Genomic DNA, 25,826 nt, shown 5'->3' with positions numbered 1-25,826 from the left:
CTGTAATTAGTTTAATTGCATCATTTATGTCTAAATAAGTTTTTTTAGCGGTTGTTTTCTCTTCCTTCGTCCGAAATAGGTTTCAAATGAACGAGAGCATTTAAGTTTGCCCAGGTTTTAATATAGCTCTAAGTGTTAGTTTTTTTTTTTAGTAAAATACGTATCCAACACAAGTTTGGCTTAAATGAAACTATACATTTGTAGCACTGAATTCAGTTAATAGTTTGTTACGACCATGACGTTTGCTAAACATCGATGAATACGTACCTAATAAAATCGTTTTTATAAATTAAAAAAAAAACTTGTCTGTAGTAAGAAACTACTGCGCGGGAAAATAATGAGCTAATTGAAATGCTGGGGGGAAAAAATATTTTTTGGTTAGCTTACCGTCTTCCGAATAAGCCACTTCTTTCAAAAACATTTTACAGTGTTTGAAATAAGACTCGCATAATCCAAACAGCCATACTACGATCTAACATTATTTTTAATGCAGTTATCCAAACCTAACCAACCATTCAAATAATTGTACAGTATTGTAGCTAACCAAATATAATCCAAAATCTAATAAAATGGTAAACTACCGATAAACTACTTGAAATATCTAAATGCCAATTTACTGAAACATCAAATATCACGGAGGGAAAACTAAAATACCATTTTCAGATCTCTAAATATTTTTCAGAAAATTATACCAAAATAATTTCGTATACAACAAAATAAAACCTACACTGAAAATTAAAATGTCAAATTTATATACCATTATTTTTATTATTACTATCCATAGATCATTTCAGAAACTTATAATTTCATTAACTGCAAAATTTTTGTTTTCCGTTACCAATTAATACTTAAGGACGCTTTTATAAGTATTCCAAACTTAATGTAAGTTCATCAAATAATAAAAGTAAATATACATGAAGTAATATAATATACGTTTTGTGACTAAATGAAACGTAAACATCAATACTAATAACAGTGAGCTTGTATCTGCATTAACGTAACAAGGGTCAAGGATTTAGTTTAGAGAGCCAATTAAAAAAAAAATGATAAAATAAAATTTTGGTCAAAATGTTCAAGCTTAGGCCCATACAAATAAAACACATTTTCTCAACATTAGTGCTATAGAATTAATTTTACAATTCATTACACCCTACCTACCTTGCTTTGTGATTAACTATAGTTAAAATGATACTTATTTTTGCGTGAATACATGCAATTCTGCTAGGTTATAGTTTAAAATAAAGTGTAATGCTTTATTTAATACACTTTAGTTCGTTTACTGTTTTTGGGGCAACCATTTCACACACAATTAAGCATTTTCTCATTTCTAATTATATTTTAAACCTGTGCTGAATTAGCGCCAATATCATCTGCAGTATATCCATCGTGACGTATGTGCGCAGAACGAATAAAAAATGTTCGCGGATCAGGCAGGCCTGTATACTACTTAGGCCAAGAGTTACTTTGGTTAAATATTGTTATTTGTGTGTATTTGTTAGCAAGTACGTGCACTTCACAATGACTAGGAAACAAACATAGTGTGGATTAAAGTATTAGGTTATGTTCAAAACTTATAATTAATGTTAATTGTTAAGTGAAAATGAATAAAAACCATAATAAAGTTGAAGTAGTATATAATAAGGCATCCGAGCCCTGGTTTCTGGCTGTGGATTGCCAACGCCATGTTGGATTGTGGTGTCACGGCAGCCATCTTGGACTCAAAATTCCTCAAAAATAATCCAAATGACTCCAAATTCCTAGAAATTTCCCTATTTCGAAGGAAAAAAAAATCCCGGTTTAAGGCAACATTTCCCGTTTTATTCCTCAAATATTCAAAAATTCCAAATTCAAAAAACCTCAAAAGACTTTTGCCTTAGAAAGAACCAACATTCCTAAAAAAAACGGCTTAAAGTCCTAAGAGCAAGCCACCCTAAGATGCTACAACCTTGACCTTGACAGTAAACATTAAATCTTAAATTTTTGACCAAAAAATTTCAAAAAAATTTAAATTATTATTTTATTCAAATCTTTAGTTACTTAATGGATTTCAGTCCTCGGTTCGATTCCCGACGAGAGTAAACAAATAATTGATGAATAAAAAATGATAACAATCTTAATTAATATTTAAATAAAATTTCAATAAAAATAGCTTATGTAACACCCGCCACTTTGAATTATTTCGTCACCGTTGCAATTATCGTTACGCCCGCCATCTTGAAAATCCAATTTTTTTATATGCTAGAAAATCGAAAACAAATTAAAAAATTTATAAGAAATTAAATTAGTAAAATTTTAATAAAAATTCACCATATTTAATTAAGACATCACCGATGCACATTTCGTTACGGTTGCCATCCTGGATTCTAGAAACGTTGCACATTTTGTTACGCCCACCATCATGGATGCGTATGATGTAAACGTTGCACGTTTAGTTGGATTCTAGAAGGTTGCAATTTTCGTTACGGCCACCATCTTGAAAATCCATTTTAATGCTAGAAAATCGGAATTTAATTTAAATTAATAAAAAATTATTTAATTAAAACTTTAATAAAAACATTCCACCATCTTGGATTATTACTATGTGATGACCGTCATACTGAAAACCTATAATATCTAAAAATTTCGGGAAAAAATTAAAAATTTATAAATTATTAATCAATGAAATTTTAATATAATTTTAATTAAAAATGTACTGACGTAATTGATTCTTCAGTTCGAACCTGGTGAGGCCAAAATAAAAATTACGTGTCATCATTCCGCCACGGAAGCCACCGACAGACTGACCTGCAACTAATGCCAAGGTATATATATGTGTGTATATATATGTATATATATATGTATATATATATATATATATATATATATAAACGATATGGAAGCCTCCAACAGACGAAAGCAAATATGTCAGCGTCCATTATATATATATATATATATATATATATATATATATATATATATATATATATATATATATCGCCAGATTGTATGTCGCCCATCTGCCAACTTAATTTCGTCTAATGGACGCTGACATATTTGCTTTCGTCTGTTGGAGGCTGCCATATTGTTTTCTTCAGCTGGAGGCTGCCATCTTGTTTAGCCAGCTGGAGGCAGCCATCTTGTTTTCGTCTGCTGGAGGATGCCATCTTGCTTTCGTCTGCTAGAGTACGCTGCCGACATCTTGTTTTAGTCTGCCAGTTTAATTTTCACCCGATAGAGTGCAGTAGTTATTTAAAGCCAGAGCGCCCACCATTTTGATATTTGAATGCCATCTTAGAAATCTCTAATTATAAACCTATAAATTCAGGAAAATCTCCCAAAATTATATAAAAAAAATCCCTTATTAAAATAATTATTGATTCAATTGACTAGTGATAAGAGTAACTAAAAATTAAAAAAAAATCTGTTTCCTATTACACTTAGTGTAGTATATTAATCATTCACACTACGAAAAAATACTTTATACACGATAGCTGTCCAAAGAAGAACATAACTATTGGAGGTATTGGGCCAACACAAAGCATGAAAGTCTGGGTGAGAATCTGAACCCAGTATTACTGCGAACACTATTCTGAAGTGATACATTCTGAAGTCTTAGTTTTACTTACTTTATAAATTTCCACGGTTTTATTGCGTTGGTGCGCGTTTCGTAGTTGCACTATTGCTTTTCTTGCAAAGTTTACAAACCTGGTTTAACTGTTAAGAACTAAATCAATATAAATTACATTTTTTCCGGTGTTGCTAAAAAAAATTCCACCCCAGTTACAGAAGTAAACTGACCCTGACACAGAAACAAATTGTGGCTTGTTAGAAAAAGGTATTTAAATTTAAACATCCATTTAACTGTCACGTTAGTGTTTTGTGTTATTTTGTGCAATTAGTTGCGATTATTGAAAAAAAAATTGTACTCGGGTCACATTTGATTAATTTAGGGATCCTATAGAAAACATTAATATTTTTTTGTTAATTGATGTGTACCACAATGTTTCAAAATTTTTTATTAACTATCTTTGTATCAAAGTTTTCATGATAATTGTAATAGTATGTTTGGAATTATAAACTTCTACAAAGTCTTCTAACACAAAACTAATCCTCATTCAAGGCACTAACTATTTATAAAATCAAATTCAGTTAATTTAATGATGATAGTAAAGTTTTACGAAGTTTAAACATTTCGATGGGCAGGTTATTGTAATTTCTTGCATCCTTCAGACTTAATATATACAAAGACGTCGCTATCTTTCAGCATGTGAAATATAATTTTAAAAAATATATATATATTTTGCAAATTTTTATTTTCCAAATCAAATCGCCTGCTTTATTTCGTTTACAAGCGTCTACCAAAGACTCCAAAATGTTACTTTTATTTCGAAAGAATTATCAACGCCAATATTAGTCGAGCGCACATTCTAAATCCCTCGGAGTAGCCAATTTTATGAAAACTAAACTAGGGAATGGAATACAACTTTTTTAAAAGTACATATATTTTATTTTTATTTTTTATAAATACTTGGAATAAGCACCAAGTAGCGATGATGTTTTTCATTCAGAAGCTATGTCACTAAACTAATTTTATTTTGTGTCTTGACATAATTCCAAAGTAACCTTTTCTTCCGTTATTATGCTTTTCCGGTCTTTTTTTTTGTGAATTGCATAGATGTGTTGATAATTTTACCGGAGAAATCACGTATAGCTATAATTTTCTGTAAAATAACATTGCATCATTATAAACCATCTTGAGATGCCACTGGAAACGAAGTTAAAATTTCATATAAATGCTTATCTTGAAACAGTTAGTTTTAATTAATGTGCAGAAAGTAATTGAATTTGGGGCTTAACACACCCAGCCTGCAGCGTTAACACAAAAATTATTATTTTTTTAATTACTGTTCTCCTTTTCCTTCTGGATACAAATGTTTGCCCTTGCTTCTACCAATGAACAACTGAAATGTTCTCGTGACGAGAATTAGTGCTTCAGGTCTCTTTGGAAATTTTTCAGCTTGAATGCAGACGTTTTCTTTAACTTTGGCTTCAGGCATGGTTTCAAAACTTTTCAGAAACTGAATTAATATAAAAATAAATGTGTAAAAACTATGTTAATAGAAATAATATACTTGTAAAATCTATTGTTAGATATTTTTTATAAAATAAAAAGGAATAGTTAAAATAATTACCAAGAAAATGTAAATACTTTAACAGGTTATGTAAAGAAGGTTCAACAAAAGTAGGTTACCAGCGGTAACATAAGAAAGAAAAGGTGTAAACTTGAGTAGATTGCCATTAATTCGTGTGAAACGAATCCGCGAAAATAATCGTCGCTGTAAATTATATGAGTTACATCGATCACCCGGCCATTCGCAAGATGACAACAATAAACGGCTTCCTTTGGCGGAAATTTGCGGGGAGAAATCGGCAAATGGGGGAAAGGGAGTTTTACCAAGTTGTTTTTTTTTTTCCACCCCATCTCGTTGGAACCATGGCCTCGTTTCGTAACTCCAATTCCCATCCTGCCATCCCTGCTTCTAGCACATCTATACCGGCCATGTCGCTTTTAATTAACGCTATACAATATCAATGACACAAAAAGGACAATAAAAACGAAAAAAAAAAACATTTATGTCGGTCAGCTGAAAACTCCGTCATACAAATTAAAAACCGAACAATTTTTATCAAACAAAAAAAAAATTGGCTTAGCTAAGAAATATTTGACCAGTTTAAATAAGCAACTTAATTACGTTCTTTTGTGTTTTATTTTGGTCATAAGAAGAGGCAGTGCAAAATTCGCGGATTCATTTCGCGATAGGCTAGAATCCAAAAAACGTGTACCTTTCTGCTGCTTCAGTGATTGGTCCAAAGTTTATCAGAAGGACTCTGGGCCAATGGAAAACATCCAACAAAAGAAGCATCGAATCACGAGATTCCCAGTTGACAGTTTTCACGAGTCTGTAGCCAATGGGCTGATGTCATTTGTCCGAGTGCATAGAGGATCACGGAATCTATCCGATAGGTAATTGATAGGGACTGGAAAAATTCGCGGATTCAATGACCTCCAGGATAGACTCCACGATCCTGTGCATACTCGGGCAAACTTCACCTGTTCATTGGCTACTGACTTGTGAGGCGTCTCAATTGGGGGGGTCTCGTGATTCGATATTGCTTTGACTGAGGGTCTATAATTGGCCCACAGTCCTCCATATTAACAGTGAACCAATAGCAGAAGTTGCATACAAGTATAATTAATTGCATTTTAGCATATCGCGAAATGAATCCGCGAATTTTTCCGGTCTCTAGTAATTGATATCGCGAAATTTTTCCGGTCTCTGGTGTGACTAGAGATCTCGCGCGTTCATTTGAAGTCCGTCCGAAATGCACAATTCCATGCGTACGCTATCCCACATAAGCTTTCATATTCGTCGATTCCTTACAGTTTAACCGACCCCTTTCTTTTGGAAAGGTTGATGCGATTCGGTTACTCCTACTGCTAGCTGGTAGTTGAACCGGTCCACATTCGTACAGGGTAGTGGCCAAATAGATTGTGATCCAATCATCAAATCAATGGAGAGTAGTTATTTGTAGAGTCCCGGAATTTACGCGGATTCCTCTGGCCTCAGGATAGAATTCAAAGTTATAGGTGTGCTCGACCCATGTTTACTTTCCCATTGGTTGATTTCTTAAAGAGAACATTTTTATCCTTGTTATTTGGTACTACCTGATTCGTTTACTTCTCTCCTAGCTGGACATCGTTGGCTCACGGTCGTAGAGGGGCGTGTCCAGATAACTGCGGTCCAATCATGAACACAGTGCGACAGTGTGGAGGTTTGCATTCTAGCTTGCAACTAAATGAATGCGCGAAAATTCCGTGGCTCTAGTTATTAGTAGGGGCAGGCATTTTTCGCGAATAAACCTGAACGCCTATTAGACTGCAACAAGGTACACCCGCATCAGCGGTTTCTTCCGTATGATTGGCGGCCGTCGGCGAGAGAAGTCGTTGCCATGTCTGACCGAGCCACTCAGGACGCGTTTGCTTCCGCACTGAATCACTGTGACTGGTGACGTAACAATCGACATGCGCATGAAAGGAACTCACCCAATAACGAAACACAGACGATGCCACAGTGTTTGAACTTTCAGCTGGTCTCAGAATCTTTTCGCGAAATATGCATGCCCCTAGTTATTAGTTTACCACGTGACCAAAAGAATTGGCAAATTTCCGTGTTCCTATCCATGATTATTTTTTTACATGGCTAGTTACATAATGTTCACTTAGTAAAGGTTCATCTTCTGTTTTTTTCCCCCTACCAGTGGGGGATGGATATAATTTTATGAAAAAAATTTTTTTTATAAAAGAACTGGAATTGTATTAAAAAAATAATCAAAATGGCGCGTGATGGTGGGCCTTTACGGACCACATTTTCATCACTGGCTTGTTGCTGCCGCGTTCAGAGCCGGGAACGTTTCCTCCCCCCCCCCCCCCCCTAGAGGCTTTGCGCTGCAGATTCGCATTAAGGGGGAACAGCGCCTCGAGGTAATTCAATTTCCTGCCGGCCAGATAGCACCACTCGCGCCGCGCGGGTTCTCCCCTGTTGCCGTTCCTCCGTGAGAGGCGGTGTTGCCAACCAAGTGCTCCTGCAGGTTTTTTTTTTGGTTCCCCAAATGATATTCTGCGACACGGGATATTTACGCGAAAAGATGTACCGATAGAAAACAGAAATACGCGATCTTGCATTCAATACTTTGCTTTTTCATACACTGAATTATTTGAGATGTTAATATTTAGGCTTTCGCTAGGAGTAATTTCACGACTGCAACGGTAGTCAAGGAACGGAAATGTGTAACAGCCACGGTACTGACATCTGTGGCGGAAGCGCGAATTAAAGTAAAAAACAAAAACAAAGGGAAACTTTGTAGTATCAACTGTTTAATGAATTTTAATAAGATGGGCAGTATTTAAAAAAAATTCTTTGTCGAAAATCAGGTCCAAAGCCGGGGTTTAGTAATTTGTTTTTCACGTATTTTTCGATTTTAACGGGGCTGTTTCATTGTATTATTTAAAATTTCGATCTGCTAATAAAATTATTTAATAGTCTACGTAGCTGCTCCGGCAGCGAATTCTAGCGACGGGTACGGAAACTACGTGTGATTCGCGTCCAGAAATGTAGTTTAAAACACACGTTTCGTATATTTATCACGCCGGGCATTGTTTTAAAGAATTCACCATTAAATGTCATGTACGAGTTTCATGTTACAAGTATATTTGCAACATGAGAACACATGTATATGCTCGTTACTGAAGTTATATGTTACGCATATCAGGCGAATACTGAATTATTTTGTAAACCAAGATATAGTTTGTAATAGGTACCACAAGAAAAATATTCTAAATTAGTACAGCACAATGGTATGGTTATTTTTTAACCGACTTCAAAAAAAAGAGGAGGTTATCAATTCGACTGTATGTTTTTTTTTATGTTTGTTACCTCAGTACGTTCGACTGGGTGAACCGATTTTGATGATTCTTTTTTCATTTGAAAGCTGGTGCTTCCCGTGTGGTCCCATTTAAATTTGGTCCAGTTCTGACAATGGCATCCATGAGAAAACCATATAAATCTTAAATTTTCATTAAATGTGTGCGCGACAAAAGGACGAATAACTCAATATCACGCCAACCGATTTCGATAATTTTTTTTTTATTGTAAAAGATGTACTTCAAGGGTATTTTAATGAGAGTTTGGTTAGGTTCTGATCATGGGATCCATGACAAAGTAACGGAACTCTTAAATTCTTAGGAGCCTGCCATGGCGGTAATTAGCAATAGCAACATTCTTTTTTAAGTTCGTTATTTTAATTTCATTTAATTTGGTTAAACTTGACTGCAAGAGGTAGTTCTTCAAGACACAGATAAGACACGACTAACACGGGCCGATACTGGTACATGAATCTATAATGATCTGTATAATGAAGAAGCACATTAACATATATTATTATTAAAAAAAACACTTCATACCTGTATTTATATTGACAAACATAAATTAAAAAGTATAAAATAAATAATACTTCAGAGTCCCTAAAAATGAAAAAAAATAAACAAACATTTTAATAAAAAAAACCGACTTCAAAATAAACAATTCCAACACAAAATAATATGCACTAAAAAGTAAAAAAATAATTGTGTATTCTTCTACAACTTAATAATCAAATTACTTTTTCTACTCATCAATATGTATGTACGACCTATGTGTTTACCACGCAAGAAGGTAGGTAGGTACCAACCCACTTCAAATATAACTCAACACATACCTATGAATAACAAACAATGATCAAAATGTTTTATAGAGTTCTCCTAAGTAAAATGAAATGAAAAATATTAGACTACTTAAAAGTCAATCAAATTATTACGATAATATAATGTAGTTACAATTATTGTTATTTTTGGAGTCGGTGTCAGCCAAGTATGCTAGTTTGTTTCCTTGGCTGACACCGACTCCAAAAATAACAATAATTGTAACTACATTATATTATCGTAATAATTTGATTGACTTTTAAGTAGTCTAATATTTTTCATTTCATTTTACTTAGGAGAACTCTATAAAACATTTTGATCATTGTTTGTTATTCATAGGTATGTGTTGAGTTATATTTGAAGTGGGTTGGTACCTACCTACCTTCTTGCGTGGTAAACACATAGATCGTACATACATATTGATGAGTAGAAAAAGTAATTTGATTATTAAGTTGTAGAAGAATACACAATTATTTTTTTACTTTTTAGTGCATATTATTTTGTGTTGGAATTGTTGATTTTGAAGTCGGTTTTTTTTGTTAAAATGTTTGTTTTTAAGCCTCATAAAAATGCCACAAAAATATACCAAAAATATGCTAGTTTATTGCATATATTAAATACTTTTTGATGGGAAAAAACCTTAATATTTGATGGCGTGCTTACGAAAATGGCGCACATTTATAAATTTTTAGTTATAGGCCTACTTTATACGAGCATAAATTTATTAAACCATGGTAAATATAATCGAATAGTCAATAATTGGACTCAATTTTGTTTTATTATGTTTATTAATGTGTGCGATAATACTGGAAAACTATTCAGGGAACGGTTTACAAATAACTTTAACTATTGGAGGTACTGGGAAAGCACAGACCATAAATGCCCGGCTTGTATTACTGCGAATAATTTTTTATAGCTATCCTGTTGTTAGATGTAAATTTATAAATTTACATATATCTTTATTTTTATTTGGCTATGTTCCATTTCCAAAAATTTTACAGTGAAACAATATTTTCTAGTTTTTTTAAATTAAAAATTCACCATCGTTATGGCAGGGAGTATAGATTGATTAATTTTGTGAGACTATAAAATAATTACCTCAATACATTCTGGTTAGCAATCGGTTAGAAAAAACAAACTATAGCTTTATAAAAGTTAATAATGCCAGAAGTTTTGATTTGGAAGCTAGAAAGGAGTTCTCTAGAAAGTTGTAATCTTCAAGTGATTAACGTTTAACATAGATGATTAACGTAGTGAGTTGGTGGTTGTGTGGTTTCACAAGGAGGGGTGGAGGTCGTTTTCGTTTTGATTTAATTGATTAACATGAGAAACATTGCACACGCTTACTATCTAACTTCTTACTTCCGCTACAACGCTTAGGGAGGAGCCTAAAGTTCACAATATATTTTTTCTCCTAACCTAACTAAAACTAAGTGTATTTTGGAGGGGTCCGGGTTAGGGAGGGACCTAGGTGCGTCTCAGGCCGAAGCCTATACGCCTGGTCATGCTGGGATTAGCCATGCAGAGAGAGGGTCGCATGCATCATGTGCTAGGAGGGTATTGGCCAGCCATGGCAGCGATTGGCACCATGATTAACTCCCCTCACTCTTAAATCTAGACTATAACTAGAGATAGGTTGGGCCCAGGTAAAACCTGCATAGACACAGGGAAAACCCTGGGCGCATTCATGCGGGATGAAAATTGGCATGCATTACGTGTAGGAATTTACAGGAGACAGAGGATGGTCTGGATGAAGTGTTGGACAGAGTAGAAAAGAGTCTACCATGCGGGGGTTGGGCACTTGGACTCGTGGTCCGCTTTGCTAATTGTCCAGTACTGGATTTAGTGACCAGGGACGCAAGCGCCCCTGGTGGTGAGTGGTTGCACTGACCACTCACTCCGCCGCCAGTCAGCACCTAAAAAACTAAGATACTAAGACAGAAAACAGATAAATGACTTACAAACTAGGCATTTCGTTACGAAATATGCAAACACCCAACTCAGGGATGGACGTGCAGTGCTTAAGATCTAAAGTTCACAGTTACGAGAGCCACACCCGAACACTTCTGAAGTTCTCCGAAAATTTCCGATCGCTCATGAAAAAACACCGTTTCGCAAATATTGATATATTTCACGGTCGTGGAGTATTTTAAATAACGCTAACCTAATTCCACATAACTTTCATTTTACTTACGATAACCTAACCTAATCTACCCTCTCATAAACTGTCCGAACAAAACCTAACCTAACTTTTTACTTTGGTAAACTTAAGAACCCGAATCTCTCTAAGTTCATAAATACGGATTTTTCAAGATGGCGGCCAAGATGGACGACAAGATGACGGATGCTACGACAGTCTGGTGATTGGCACTACTGCACGTTAGCTGGTAAAAATTAAACAAATATGGCGGTATTGCACACGCTAATAGACGAAAACAAAATGGCGTATTCAAGATGGCCGTCATGACTTCATACTAGCTGGCGTAATAATATATAGTACTCCTTGGCGAAAGTGGTGTTTGTCAGTGTGTTGGCAGGCTTCGTGGAGGAAGGCTTTGTCGCCATTATTTTTTTTCCCGCAGGTGCATCCACCGGTAATCGAGCTCAGTACCTCCAAGGTCCATTGCATACAAAATATTTTATTTAAAATAAATTTTTAATTATATTAAATACATAATGTTTTGGGTGTTTTTATGGTAACAATGCAGGCGGGGTGTCATGTGACACGATGTATCGAATTTCAGTCACATTTTAAGGTCACGGTCATCCAATACGTGACGGCACAATCCAAGATGGCGGATTGCCCTTTTATGTGCAACTATTTGTAGCGGCGCGGCGATGCGAAGCGTTGGCCAAGCTTTCCTTTATTTCTCTCTTCTCGCCCCATCTTCCTTCAATTCCTTCTTTCTCCTTCTGCCGAGACCACTATTCGGTCCACCACGGACAACCAACAAACCCCTTCCCCCCCCCCCCCTCTTTTCAACCTCGTCCACGCGGCCGGCGAAATGAGCTTTAGGTACGCCGCCTCCAATGGCCCAGTGGAAATTCCTCGTCTGTGATTGCTCCTGGTGGTACCAGGGGCTGATGACTGCGGAGGAGGTAGCTGGCCCTTGGTGTTTCACGCCCAGTCAGTGAGGCGGGATGGTAAGGGTGACGCTCGCTGGTGCTTCTAACGCGGTGTCGCCTCTAAGCGCAATAATGTCATCTTGTCTTGCATGGGTCTACTGTAGAGACCTGAAAAATACGCGGGTTCATTTCGTGTTATGCTAAAATTCAAATAATTATACATTAGTGCTGCTTCTGTCATTGGTTCACTGTTAATCTGGAGGACTGAGGGCCAGTTAGAGACCCTCACTCGTAGAAGTGTCGAATCACAGGCCACCCAGTCGAGACGACTCACAAGTCAGCAGCCAATGAACAGTTGGCATTTGCCCGAGTGTGTAGAGGATATTGGAGTGCATCCTAAAGGTCATTGAACCCGCGAAGTTTTCCGGCCTCTAGTAATATGAGTCCTAGGACGCAGACACGAATAAAACAGCAGTTTAAATTTTGCAAAGTTAAAGCGAGACATTAAGCTGATCAGCGTTTCTCGCAAAAAAAAAAGTCATTCGTGCACAGTCCTGCACTACGCTGATAGTAGTTCTACAGTCCACGTTGAGGACGTTCAGGTAGAGTGACGTCACTGACGGAGCATTCTAAAAAAAGTCGAAAGGGACAAACGGCATGTGTGAGCTGCGGTGCGTAAGGCGTATTAATGTTTTTGACGTGACAACGTCTAATAAATAGAGACCGGAAAAATTCGCGGGTTCAAAGACCTCCAGGACAGACTCCAATATCCTCTACACACTCGGGAAAATGCCAACTGTTCACTGGCTGTTGACTTGTGAGTCGTCTCGACTGGGTGGCCTGTGATTCGACACTTCTACGAGTGAGGGTCTCTAATTGGCCCTCAGTCCTCCAGATTAACAGTGGACTAATGGCAGAAGTAGCACTAAGGTATAATTATTTGAATTTTAGCATAACACGAAATGAACCCGCGAATTTTTCAGGTCTCTACTAATAAATCGATGAACGCCGGCTGCACGCACGAAAAAGTGTCCCGTTACGCACATAGTTCCGTTACGCTGTGTCCCGTTACGCTCATTGTACGCTTGCGCCGCACCGACAGAAGTGAAAACTTAAAAACTTTGTTTATAAATGTGTAATATGAAATAATTTCTACGTCAAATGTACGTAAGAAAATGAATCTGATTACTAGTACCTATACTTTCAAGTATTTATGCTTTTATTATTAAAATAAAAATGATTCAATTTTATTTTTAAAAGTATGCAATCATTTCATCAATGTTTTGTTATGACGTTGTTACGTTAAACTATCGTCCCTTAAACCGACTTAACAGACAACCAATTTTCTTTTTTTTTTTTAACGGCGGTCTACTCACTTGTAGTCCAGGGTTGTCAGCGTGGCGCAGAGCGTAAACTTAACTAACTGTAGCGTGGTCCGATTTTCTTCTTACGCCCTTGCACTTCACGATTCTTTTTTGATTACTGTAGGGGCAGGCATTTTTCGCGAATAAATCCGTGTGCCTATTAGATTGCACAAGCTGTACCCGCACCAGCGGTTTCTTCCCTGTCTGCGAGGAGAAGTCGATGCTTTATCTGACCGAGCCACTCAGGACGCATTTTCTCTCGCACTGAATCACTGTGATTTTGTGTTTGTAACAGTCGACACGTACGGTGAAAGAAACTCACCCAATCACGAAACACAGACGATGATACAGTGTTTTTTTAACTTTCAGCTGGTCTCGGAATCTTTTCGCGAAATATGCATTGCCCCTATTAGCTATTAATAGAGACCTGCAAAATTCGCGGTTTCGATGGCCTTCAGGATAGACTGCACATACCCCTGTACACTCGGGCAAATAACGCAAGTTCATTGGCTGCCGACTTGTAAGTCGTCTCAGCTGGTTTGTCTGTGATTCGATCCTTCTTTGATTGAGGGTTTATAACTAGAGACCGGAAAAATTCGCGGATTCATTTCGTGATATGTAGAGACATGCAAAATTCGCGGGTTCATTTCGCGATAGGCTAGCATCAAAACAACTATAACTTTGTACCGCTTCTGCGATTGGCCCACATTTTAATCCAGGGAACTGTGAGCCAATGGGAAACACTAAACCAAGAAAGTGCCGAATTACGGACAGCCTAGTTGAGACGTCTCACGCGTCAGTAGCCAATGAAAAGGTGTCATTTCCGCGAGTATTTAAATGACTGTGGAATCTATTCTAGAGGTCAATGAATCCGCGAATTTTGCAGGTCTCTAGTGATATGATAAAATTCAAATAATTATACCGTTGTGCTGCTTCTGCTATTGGTTCACTATTAATATGTAGGACTTTTGGCCAATTAGAGACCATCAATCAAAGAAGTATCCAGTCACAAGTCACCCACTTGAGACGCCTTAAAATTCAGTACCCAATGAACAGGCGCCGTTCGCCCAAGTAGGCAGAGGATCGTGGTGTCTATCCTGAAGGTTATTGAACTCGCGAATTTGTCCAGTCTCTACCAATCACGAAACACAGACGATGCTACAGTGTTTTTTTAACTTTCAGCTAGTCTCGGAATCTTTTCGCGAAATATGCATTGCCCCTACTAATCAGTATAGACCTGCAAAATTCGAGGTTTCGATGGCCTTCAGGATAGACTGCATATACCCTTGTACACTCGGGTAAATAACGCAAGTTCATTGACTGACGACTTGTGAGTCGTCTCAGCTGGTTTTTTCTGTGATTCCGATCCTTCTTTTGGTTGGAGGTTTATAACTGGTTGAGATTCGTCCAGATGAACAGTAAGCCAATAGCAAAATTATCTGAGAGGTATATGTGTTTGAATTCTAGCCTATCACCGAATGAATCCGCGAATTTTGCAGGTCTCTGTTGATCAGCATGTAGAGCCGTGGCGAAGTCAACTTGGCCCCTCCCTCTACTGCATCACCAGCACACAGTACACACACACCTCGTGGATCGCTGACATGCTGCCACCGTAAACTCTCGTGCGCTCGACGAGTCCTGAACCCCCCACCGCGCAAGGCCCCAAAAAAAAGCGACGATCACATTTCACGCGGACGAAAAAGAAAGGGCACGCCCCACTGAAACGTTTCTTCTCGCGAGGCACGAAGATTCGCGCGCGGAGACATGTGTACAGTCCGGCCGACGCGACTCGACTCCCAGTTCCATCTCTCTCTCTCTCTCTCTCTCTCTCTCTCTCTCTCTCTCTCTCTCTCTCTCTTCCTGCCACCGCTGCGCATGGACACACTATTAAGGCTCGTGTCAAAAGGTCTCACACGTAGAATAAATAATCAAACAGTGATCTGCGCCCCGCACAGATACTTATAAAAAAATAACAAAATAACAAAAGACTGATATGAAAATTATCTTTGAAAGATTTGTGTAATGGGAGTGCATGACTTGATGTAAGCTTTTGGACATACGCCATTGCTAAGCACTTTTTCTGTAGAAGAAAACTAAAAAAATACCCAAAAGACAAAAACACAAATTAAGCAAAAAAATTGCTGTTGTCAACAGGATATAAACACCACATAATATGGTCAACAAACAAACAGAAACAAAGAAAAATGTACTAAGAGAACGAAAAAACCTCACAAATGATGACAGTACAAAGATATTGAACAACAACAAAATCAGCACATCAGTTGAAACGAGACAAAAACACGACAAAACGAAAAGATTAAACAAACACAATAGTTTTCCAAAACAGAAGAGAACGAAAAAAAAACCCACAAATGATGACAGCACAAAAATATTGAACCCAAAAAAATTCAGCACAGCAGTTAAAACGAGACAAAGAACACGACAAAACGAAAAGACTAAACAAACACAATAGTTTTTCCAAAACAGAAACAAGCAACGTTTCGGGAACTGCTATCTGCTCCCGTCCTCAGGCAGAGACGCACATGGTGCGAAATCACAGGTGCGACTCAGAGTCAGACAAAAAGTGCTTAGCAATGGCGTATGTCCAAAAGCTTACATCAAGTCCTGATATGAAAAGTTATAAACTTACAAACTAATTAAAATTGCAAAAAAAAAAAAAACCTTTTAGCGCATGCCGGTGCTATAGCCAACCTTAGGTAACAAAAGCACAAGAAAAGTGGTAAAATAAATTAAATCAAAATCTCTAACCAAAATTCTTTTTTTGTTATAAAAACAAGGTAAATTAAAATACGTTAAAATAAACACAGCCGCATTAAACAACAAAGATAAATATGCCGGTGGCATGACTAAGCCACAGTTTCTCTTTGGCTTTGTGAACCTTGGTTCGCGCCGTCCGCCACACATCAAAAATTAAATAAAATAGAAATCCCTCTTTATAATATTCAGTTATTTGTAGAGACCGGAAAAATTCGCGAATTCATTTCGCGATAGGCTAAAATACAAATAGTTATACCTCAGTGCTGCCTCTGCTATTGGCTCACAACTCACCTGGATGACTCTGGGCCAATGAGAAACACCTGACCAAAGCTTTATCGAATCACAGGCTGCTACGATGGGACTTCTCACATTACAGCAGCCAATGAGTTGGTGACATTTGACCGAGTGTACGTAGAACTATGGAGTTCATCCTAGAGGTCATTGAACCCGCGAATTTTTCCGGTCCCTAGTTATTTGGTAAGAAATTTTCTTTTGAACTTTGGAGATAATAATTTAGAGCGCTGTTGTGCGCAATGTTTGCTATTTAATAATTGAAGTCTAAATGAGCATATCTGGATAGCAAAACATTTTGTTGACTGTAATATATTTTAACGCTTATTTCTTGGTTATGTGTGTTTAACATCTTTGTTTAACAATAATCTCTATATAATGGAATTTTTTTCTTTCTTTCTAGCGAGTTCCTTCAAAGTTGTTAAAACATCTAGCATTAGGTCTTTTTACAGCTACGGATTGTATTTGCTAACCAATTCTCTAACGAGAGTGATTAAAATTAAAAAAAAACACCCATTTCATAGCGATAGTTTATACAAAGCTAAATTTGATATGAGGTCGTTTGCTTGAAAATCTATTAATGCGAAGCGAAGCACATCTTGAGGTTTAAAACGCCCGAAAATTTTTATACAACACCTTAAAGACCAAACTCAGCGTAACTAGTAGGTAAATATAGTAGGTCCTGGGGCAGGGGAGGGGGGAGGGGGATCCGGGGATCCGGCGGCAATCTTTGATTACTTCATTTCCGGCGGTCATCTTGGATTACGTCACTTCCGGCGGCCATCTTGGATTACGTCACTTCCGGCACCCATCTTGGATGACGTCACTTCCGGCAACCATTTTGTTTTTATCCGCCATTTTGTTTTCTAGAACATTCCGCCATTTTGAGTTTCGTCCACCATCTTAAAAATCTTTATTTATTATCCGATTTTAATGGAAAAAAATTTAAAATTTATAAAAAAATTAAATAATCAAAATTTTAAAATAAAATTAAAAAAATGTTATTTAATAAAATTTTAATTAAAAACCTACGCATCGAACACCCCACTCCTCTAAATTACAAATACATCATCTAGCACCCCCACCCCTCTGTTACAATAACATCGTCATCGAACACCCCACTCATTCCTGTTACAATTTTTCGTTACATCCACCATCTTGGAAAATCATAATTATTAACTTAGAAAATCAGGAAAAAATATATACACCATCGTTGTCTGCTGGAGGCAGCCATCTTATTTAGTGGAGACTGCCATCTTGATTTCATATGATGGGTGTCATCATCGGTTGTAGGTTTATAAAGTATGTTAGTGTATGTAAGGTCGAGTTACAATTCTCTACCAACATTGTTATGAACCTTATAGACCAAAATCCACAGAATCCACAAAATCCACAAAATCCACAGTCATTTTGCTGTTTTAACCGACATTTTTTCTTAAAGTCTTATCACTTATAGGTTTTAACTAAAATATATGTTATCAATACTATCGTTGTGGATGCGTTAGTTAAAGTAATGATAATTTAAAAAAACCTTTATTACTCCATCTTAGCGGACGAGAAATTTTTCCGAGTCCTAACTCACAAGTAATATTCTCTTCTCATGTTTGCGTACTCGTGTTTTAAAAGCTGCATGGAAGCAGATATTTTAATGTTTGTGTATAATTGCATTTCACCATTCTGTAAGACATTTATAAGTATCAGTACCTCGTGGGATATTGGTTCTATATTAAAAATAATAAACAATATGTAGGTAAAATTGTATTTACTAAATTAAGAACATATTTTACACATCAAAAATTGGGCAAAAACAGAAACAACACATAAAAAAACGGAAACTTTACAACAAAAATGAAAACTATACATCAAAAACATAATCTATATAACAAAAATGAAAACTGTACAGCAAAAACATAAACTGTACAACAAAATGAAAACTATAAAACGAAAAAAAACAACAGAAAAACTATAAAATTAATGGAAACAACAACCAAACTATTTACAGAAAAAAAATTATTCATCGCATCCAACATATCCGTGGGGGACCGTGCGGATACCATCTTCGCAGATCAACCGTTTGTCGTCCTCCCACGTTATGGCCAGCTTATTGCTGTACTCAGTATAGAGTATGTGCTGACGGGAGCGAATTGCTCTAACGCCTGCCCTCATTGTGCGGTGGTCTTGCAGGGCATCCAGGTAGTCATCGAATGTTATGTGGTTTTTGACCACACATCGCTGGATGCCCTTGGCCTTTTTCTCGCTCTTACCACCACACCTGTAGGCGTAGAGTTTGGCCCGTAGGCTTACAAACTCCTCCATCACTTCTCCCCCACATTCATCTTTGAATTTACCGACAGCTTTCTTGTTGATGGGGGAGAAGCATGGGTGGTCGGAAGGGTAGCAGCTGGTGTCGAATTTAGCCATCAGTGCAGGGTTGGCTTTGAGGTCTGAGTAAAAGTCTGTTGTCTGGATCTCATACACAAAACTGTCTGTATCCATATACATCATGTGAATATTGTCATGGTAACGGGGTTTCATGGTATTGTAGTGGAAGTCGTACATGAGAGTCTTTGAAAGATCTAGTACGGCAAGTCCGGCATAGATCGGCTTGTCGAAAATGATGGTCTCGTGATTAAGGTGGACTAGAGACAAATTCGGTTCGTACATTGTACGGTCCTTGAAGGATGGACGACACACCAACTTCTTGAACCTCTTCTCAGAGCACACCAACTCCATTTTGAGCCTCCGCCTTTTATTTTCCATCAGTTTACCAAATGTCGAGTTCACAGCGAGCTTAAAGAACTCCTTCTCGAACTCGTTGGCTGCTGCTTTCCGCTTGTTGGTATTCAGCCGAATATAGGGCTCCAACCATGCCGACTGCTCAAACTGTAGGACTCGGTGTATCTTAGTCACTCTCAACCCATGAGATACTGCTTGCTGTAGGTTTTTGTAGTGGACAATGTAGTGCTCTTTATTTTCAAGTGTTGTCATCAGCTTTGATTGATTTGAGCCGGGCGGACACTGATTTACGGGGAGAAATGGCAGGTCTTTATGACTTTCGTGGAGCTCGGGAGGGTACTCCACATCACACTCAATAATGTAGCCTGTAGGAGAATCATCTGGAACAGACACGACATCAATTGATGTGTCTGCCCATTGGAAATGTCGAATTGGAAGCGGCAGAGACATCGCCCACCCGTACATGTTATTTGCATCAATGTACTCCAGGAATGTGGATGGCTTGGATGCATCATATGTCTCAGGTATGTAGGAGTTATTGGCTACGCAATGACGTTTAATGCTTTGCGCTACTCCCCCCCTAATACCAGCCTCCACAAACATGTACATATCATAATCGGTAAGAAGCTCTAGCTGTACACCTGTAGTTCGAAGCATTGCATCGAAAGCGAACCCTGGACAAGAAATATAGTGAGACGGATCTAGGCTGTATGTCTCCAAACAGATGGAACGGAAATTCTCGAATACATCCGCCAAAATCAGAACATCCGTCTTTAGGTACAAGTCAGCGTACTCCCCCAAAGTAGCACACTGAAACTTGTCCCAGACTTTCACTGCATGAGCGTACTCCATCTCTGAAATCATGGAATCAGTCAGACTATTGTAGAAATCGCCGATAGGCGGAAGACTAGTATCATCTAGTCGAGCAAAAGAATCCACAAAATCATACGGGAAGACACCCTTGCGGGTAACCAACTCCAACTCATCAGGCGCGAAAAACTCAGCAGTACTGACAAACTTGTCTGCCGGCAAGAACTCAGCGAGCGAAGCAAGACCCCGACTCATGAAACGGAACGTATCGACAAACTGAATGCTGAACTTATCATACAACTTCTTGGAAAAAGTTATCAGCTTCTCCTCTGAATTCGGGATTATGAAGATGTCTTTACTGTCGTACCCCAACTTCCTGATAATGAAGTTCTGGTCGTACGTCAGGTTGTGGAAGAACACAATCAACTTTTTTGGTCTGCGCCTGAGAAGGTTGCAGTCATTACATGCAGGCCCCAGATATTCACCGGTAAAGTGATTGTGATCACGAACTTTCTTTGCAGTTCCTCCGAACTTTCCTGCACAGTAGCAACACACTCTTGCTTGCAGAAAAGCAGTGTTCTGTGCATGTGTGAGTGGAGTCATAGGAACAGATGTAGAAAATATTTTTTGTACATCATGACCAATCTCCACAATGCGTGAGATGAACTTATCCTCTGCGTCACAACCGCGATACAATTCAGGCTCTGATGGAAGTGCTGAAGTGAGGTGTACAGGAATGATGGTGTTATCAGCTTTCACATAAATGCAGTAGCTGTATGCTTTATGCTTTTGAGCAGCGTGTATGCTTCATCAGGATTCGGGTGGCATGTATGGATTTTCTCCAGAATAGCTTCAAAGTCGCAATATACCACGATGGGCATCTTATCAGCATGGTGGAAGTTTTTGAACTGCAGAACAGGTGGCTGCCCATTTTGATCGGGGAATGGCATTTCCATTCGAACAGCAGCATGCTGTTTGCAGAGCTCACTGTGTTTTTCCAAACACTGAAGACCAGTGAGCCCACTAACCCTATCCTGATCATCATAATGCTTGAAGCATCTTTTGCAGACATGAATTCGTTGCTCGTGTGTAGTGATTTGGGACCGAACCAGGGCAGAAAAATTTTTAATGTATGTGAAATGGGACGAATCGTCATTAACCAAGAGCAGAAGATCGAAATGAAGTTCTTTTTCTTCAGGAGCGACTCGTGCAGGTACAACATTCAGATTCTCGTCGATGCTGTAAATGTTGATGGAGACTCCAGGGTTCTGCTTTTCGAACAGCGGTATTTGCCTGATTGGAGTAGGAAACTCTATGTTCGTGAAGTTGAATTTCTCTTCCAAGTCATGGTATCGCTGGTTGACACGCTCAGGATTCCACCCTTCCACGTACTTCACAAGAATAGACCACTTAAAACACATGTGGTCTTCGAGGTTTTGTGGATTTATCACCGCATGTCTTGACTCGATGGTGGTAGGCAGTGAGATGTAGGAGCTGGCACGGAGTGGATCGAGCTTGTTTATGCGAAGTTGAAGTCGCTTAACGGCCGACAAAGTCCATCCGGACCCTTTTCCCATGTAGTCTTCCTCCTCCTTGCAGATCTTAGAGATGGACCCAGTAACTGCTTCCTCCACCTCATGAACTGTGTAGAGGGGCACATTAACGGTTTTGAACGCTCTCTTGTCTTCGCTAACATCCACAGGTTTTTCGTAATCACACTCAAGCACGATGTTGAATTTGAGTGGACCGTTCTCCTCTATCTCCTCTACAAGTTGGCTCATTATTTTTGCCTCGATGGAGTTCAGGTACGAGCAGATATCCTTGGCAGTACTTGATGTGTTTTCTGCCACGTACGTCTTCAAGTTGCCCTTGAAACCCACTTCGGCGGTGATGAAACCGTGGGCATTGGCCAAACCAGCCCCGGTCACCACCTTTGTTCGGCTGGTCAAAGGCTTGGGCGCAACTGCAGGCTTAACTGCTAATATCCTCTGCTTCTTTGTCGGAGGTGGAGCAGGCCCCTTGCATACCTTCATGTGGGCTTTTAACTTATCAGCCCTGGCGAACTCCTTAGCGCAGTTCTCGCAGGAATGCACTATGCGGTTTGCGTTAAGACCGCAAGCCGACTTCTCATGTCGTCTAGCAAAATCAGCACGGGCGAAGGCCTTGTAGCAGAAGCTACACCGCATTCCAGATGTAGCGACAGCTCCAGTGCATGATGCAAGGTGCTGCTGCATCTTATCGCTGCGTGCGACCATCTTTCCACATAGGTGGCACTGCTGGTGGTCACGATGCTGGTTCTCAGCACACTGACGCTCGTGCCGGTAGCGGTTGTTGCCTGCCGTGAATGTAGCAGAGCAGAAACGGCATTTCTGAATGGTAGATGTCATCATCACGACAATCGGTAGACTGGTCAAACGTACGGAACACGCAACGGTAGCTCGACGCACGGAGAACTATAACAAAAGAATTAAGAATACAATGTAGCTAGATGTTAACACGAAAAAGTTGCAAACATAACCTCAAAACTCTAGCCCTCAAGCTTACTAACCTAAACTGATAGCAATGTAACTAAATAAAAAAGTTACAAACATAACCTCAAAACTCTAGCCCTCAAGCTTACTAACCTTAACTGATAGTAATGTTACTAAATAAAAAAAGTTGCAAACATAACCTCAAAACTCTAGCCCTCAAGCTTACTAACCTAAACTACTAGCAATGTTACTAAATTAAAAAGTTGCAAACATAACCTCAAAGCTACTCCTTCATGTACAATCCTAAAAATGGTAGGATATTTAAAGTACTGATAAAAATTAAAGCTGAAAAATATTCAATGTTAACTAAGAATAATTGATTACATAACCTCAAAAATACTCTAATGCACATCCCAAAAATGCTAGAATATTTAAAGTACTGATAAAAGTTTAAACTGAAAAATTTCTGGTTACCTGCATATAAGTGCACAGAGAAAAAACAAGCTAGCTGATAACCTAAAAAAAGCTGAGAAACACGCAATGTTAACGAAACATGTAACATACCTCAGAAAACGATGAAGTGTAGCTGTAGAACACGAAGTAGCGTTGGCGGTAGAAATCGTGGTAGCAGAGAAACTCATACACGAACTTGCTCACTCAAACTCTAAGAACACACTGAAGCTCCGACAGCTAATCCTGTCCTTTTATAGCCTCGGACCTGATTGTTCTTGGAAAAACCATTAGGAACAGAGTATTTCTGTTGTATCCGCCAATAGGAATGTAGTACATGGAAGTACCATTGTCTTCGGAAAACCCGGCATGACTCATGTGCATGTCGTAGCAGGTCTGTGAGGGGTGGGGGTAGAAATGTAACCTGACAGCCAAACATGGGAAACCACTCTCGGGTAAAACCACTAATGACCTAGGTGATTAGAGATTAGGGCGCGAGGCACTGCCTGCATCGTGACTCATCACTCAGGAATGTCGTCTCGCAGTGCCGAGGGGACCCAAACAATAGACTTGACCATGCATGTTATAAAAGGTACATTAGTCCGCGACTTTGTGGCACCATGAGGCGCTCAGGAATGTCTGAGCCTGCCACAAACAGCTCGTCAAAGTGTCATCACGAAGCAATCTAGCTGCAGTCATGACGTGCGTGCTACAACAGGCCCGTTAGTCACCGACTTCGTGGCGCCAAGCTGACACTCGGGTAGACAGGTAGCTAAATGATAATACTATTAATGCAAGGAAATAAAAAAAAATTGGATATGTTTAATAAATTTATTTGAAAGTAAGAACACATTACAAAACTAAAACATAAAAAATTTATTCTACATTTATTATGACCAACATTCGTTTAAAAATTAATAGCATTTCATTGCGAACACTCTGTTGAATATCCACAGTATGACACATTTTGCGGATGTTCCAGGAACCAATCCTTTTCACAACCATTTAAGGAGACATTCCTTAAGCTCTCTTTTCATTGGTCAAATAAAACATCTCCCTCTCTTCCCCTTTTACAATGATGCTGCTTCAACATCACGCTAAAATTCTGTAAGACCAAAAAAAATTACTTTGCTTAAACCTTACGGTAGAAATTTCATCCTAGGATGCTGTTACTGCATCTAGAAATTAAAAATTATATTATCTCATACAGGTTTTATTTACATGTTAGACTTAACCATCCTACCACACACATGCACACACTTACACACACATGCGTGCGCATGCGTGCACTGAGATGAAATACATACCTGCCCACATAAGCTACTTTAATTTACAAAGGCAACATATTAAAACACATAATATTTAAATTTTGTGTAGATTGGATGGTACCAGAAACCATACTGCAAAACGAGTGGACAACACTCCAGTCTTTACTAGGATTGGGCTGACAGATTGCCTATGGAACGTCCTTGTTGCCTTCAACGACTCAGAATTAATACTTTTATCCATCAAAAAACAACAACAGTTTAACTAAGCAAAAATACACCCCACATCCCTCAAAAAATTGTTATTACACAATACATTATTTACATTGCAGGAGACCGTGCATACGAAGTGCGCAGCTTCAGGTTAGAAATATTGATTAAAATAACTGCTAAAGATGCTAATTTGTTTATGAAAAAATTGGACATGAAATACAGACACTTGGCTATTTACACACACATACATACATACATACACCCTGCATTGCTTCAGAAGGAAGTACGATATTTTGAAAACTACTCAAGACTTACATCTGTGTATGAAAAGGAGCTAAAAAGTAAAATTTTTTCAAAGTTAATTTTAGAGATGAAACATCATGTGCAAGTCCTTGCATGCGAGAACATTTTATTACGCAATTATCTTCATTTTTCCCAAACCATAGGTCTGATGTCTGGATACCACACAAATCTCATACTTAACATATGCACTATGAGATGACTGCACGCCAGTCCAAGCCCCCTGCGCTTAGAGACGAAACTGCACTAGAAGCGCTAGCAAGCATTGCAATTATCTCGCTTCACTTATGCAGATTCACCTCTGACTAGGTGGACCTCCTGAAACAGTAAACATAGTCCAGTGAAACACATTAAAATAATGCATTTCAAAATAATTGAATAATATAAAACACTACATATTTCTAGAAAATCACCACGCAACTGACAGCCCTTTCAATCACAATTCTGCGAATGCTATCACAGAATGCTATATTTAGAAAGAAAGGATCATTCATTCCTTCATTATGGAACACAGTAATACATCAAATGAAGAAAAACAAAAAAGGCACACACTTCGTTCTTAGACTCGTGCTGCCCCCTTGACAGAAAGAAAAGATTTTACACATAAAATAGTATATATTTCTTTTCCAGCGATGAAGCTGTACTAATATCACCTTGACAAGCTTAGATGATCTAGGGAGAGACAAAGTAAATATATTAACAAAAAAAGTCGACTATAAAACAGTTACAAACAAAATAAATAATATACCTTCGATTACATATTTTGCTCAATGTAATAAATGAGAGAACACAAACATTTGCTTAA

General features: G+C 38.3%; 1 protein-coding gene across 1 annotated transcript in view; it reads left to right on the top strand.

The window, feature by feature from the left end:
- LOC134541121 (dipeptidase 1-like) overlaps positions 1 to 25,826 on the top strand; it is a 175,703-nt gene that overhangs the window by 1,048 nt on the left and 148,829 nt on the right. The window lies entirely within an intron of this gene.

This window comes from Bacillus rossius, chromosome 18, assembly GCF_032445375.1.
Source record: "Bacillus rossius redtenbacheri isolate Brsri chromosome 18, Brsri_v3, whole genome shotgun sequence".
Taxonomy (NCBI): Eukaryota; Metazoa; Arthropoda; class Insecta; order Phasmatodea; family Bacillidae; genus Bacillus; species Bacillus rossius.
This window is presented reverse-complemented; position numbering and strand designations above follow the sequence as displayed.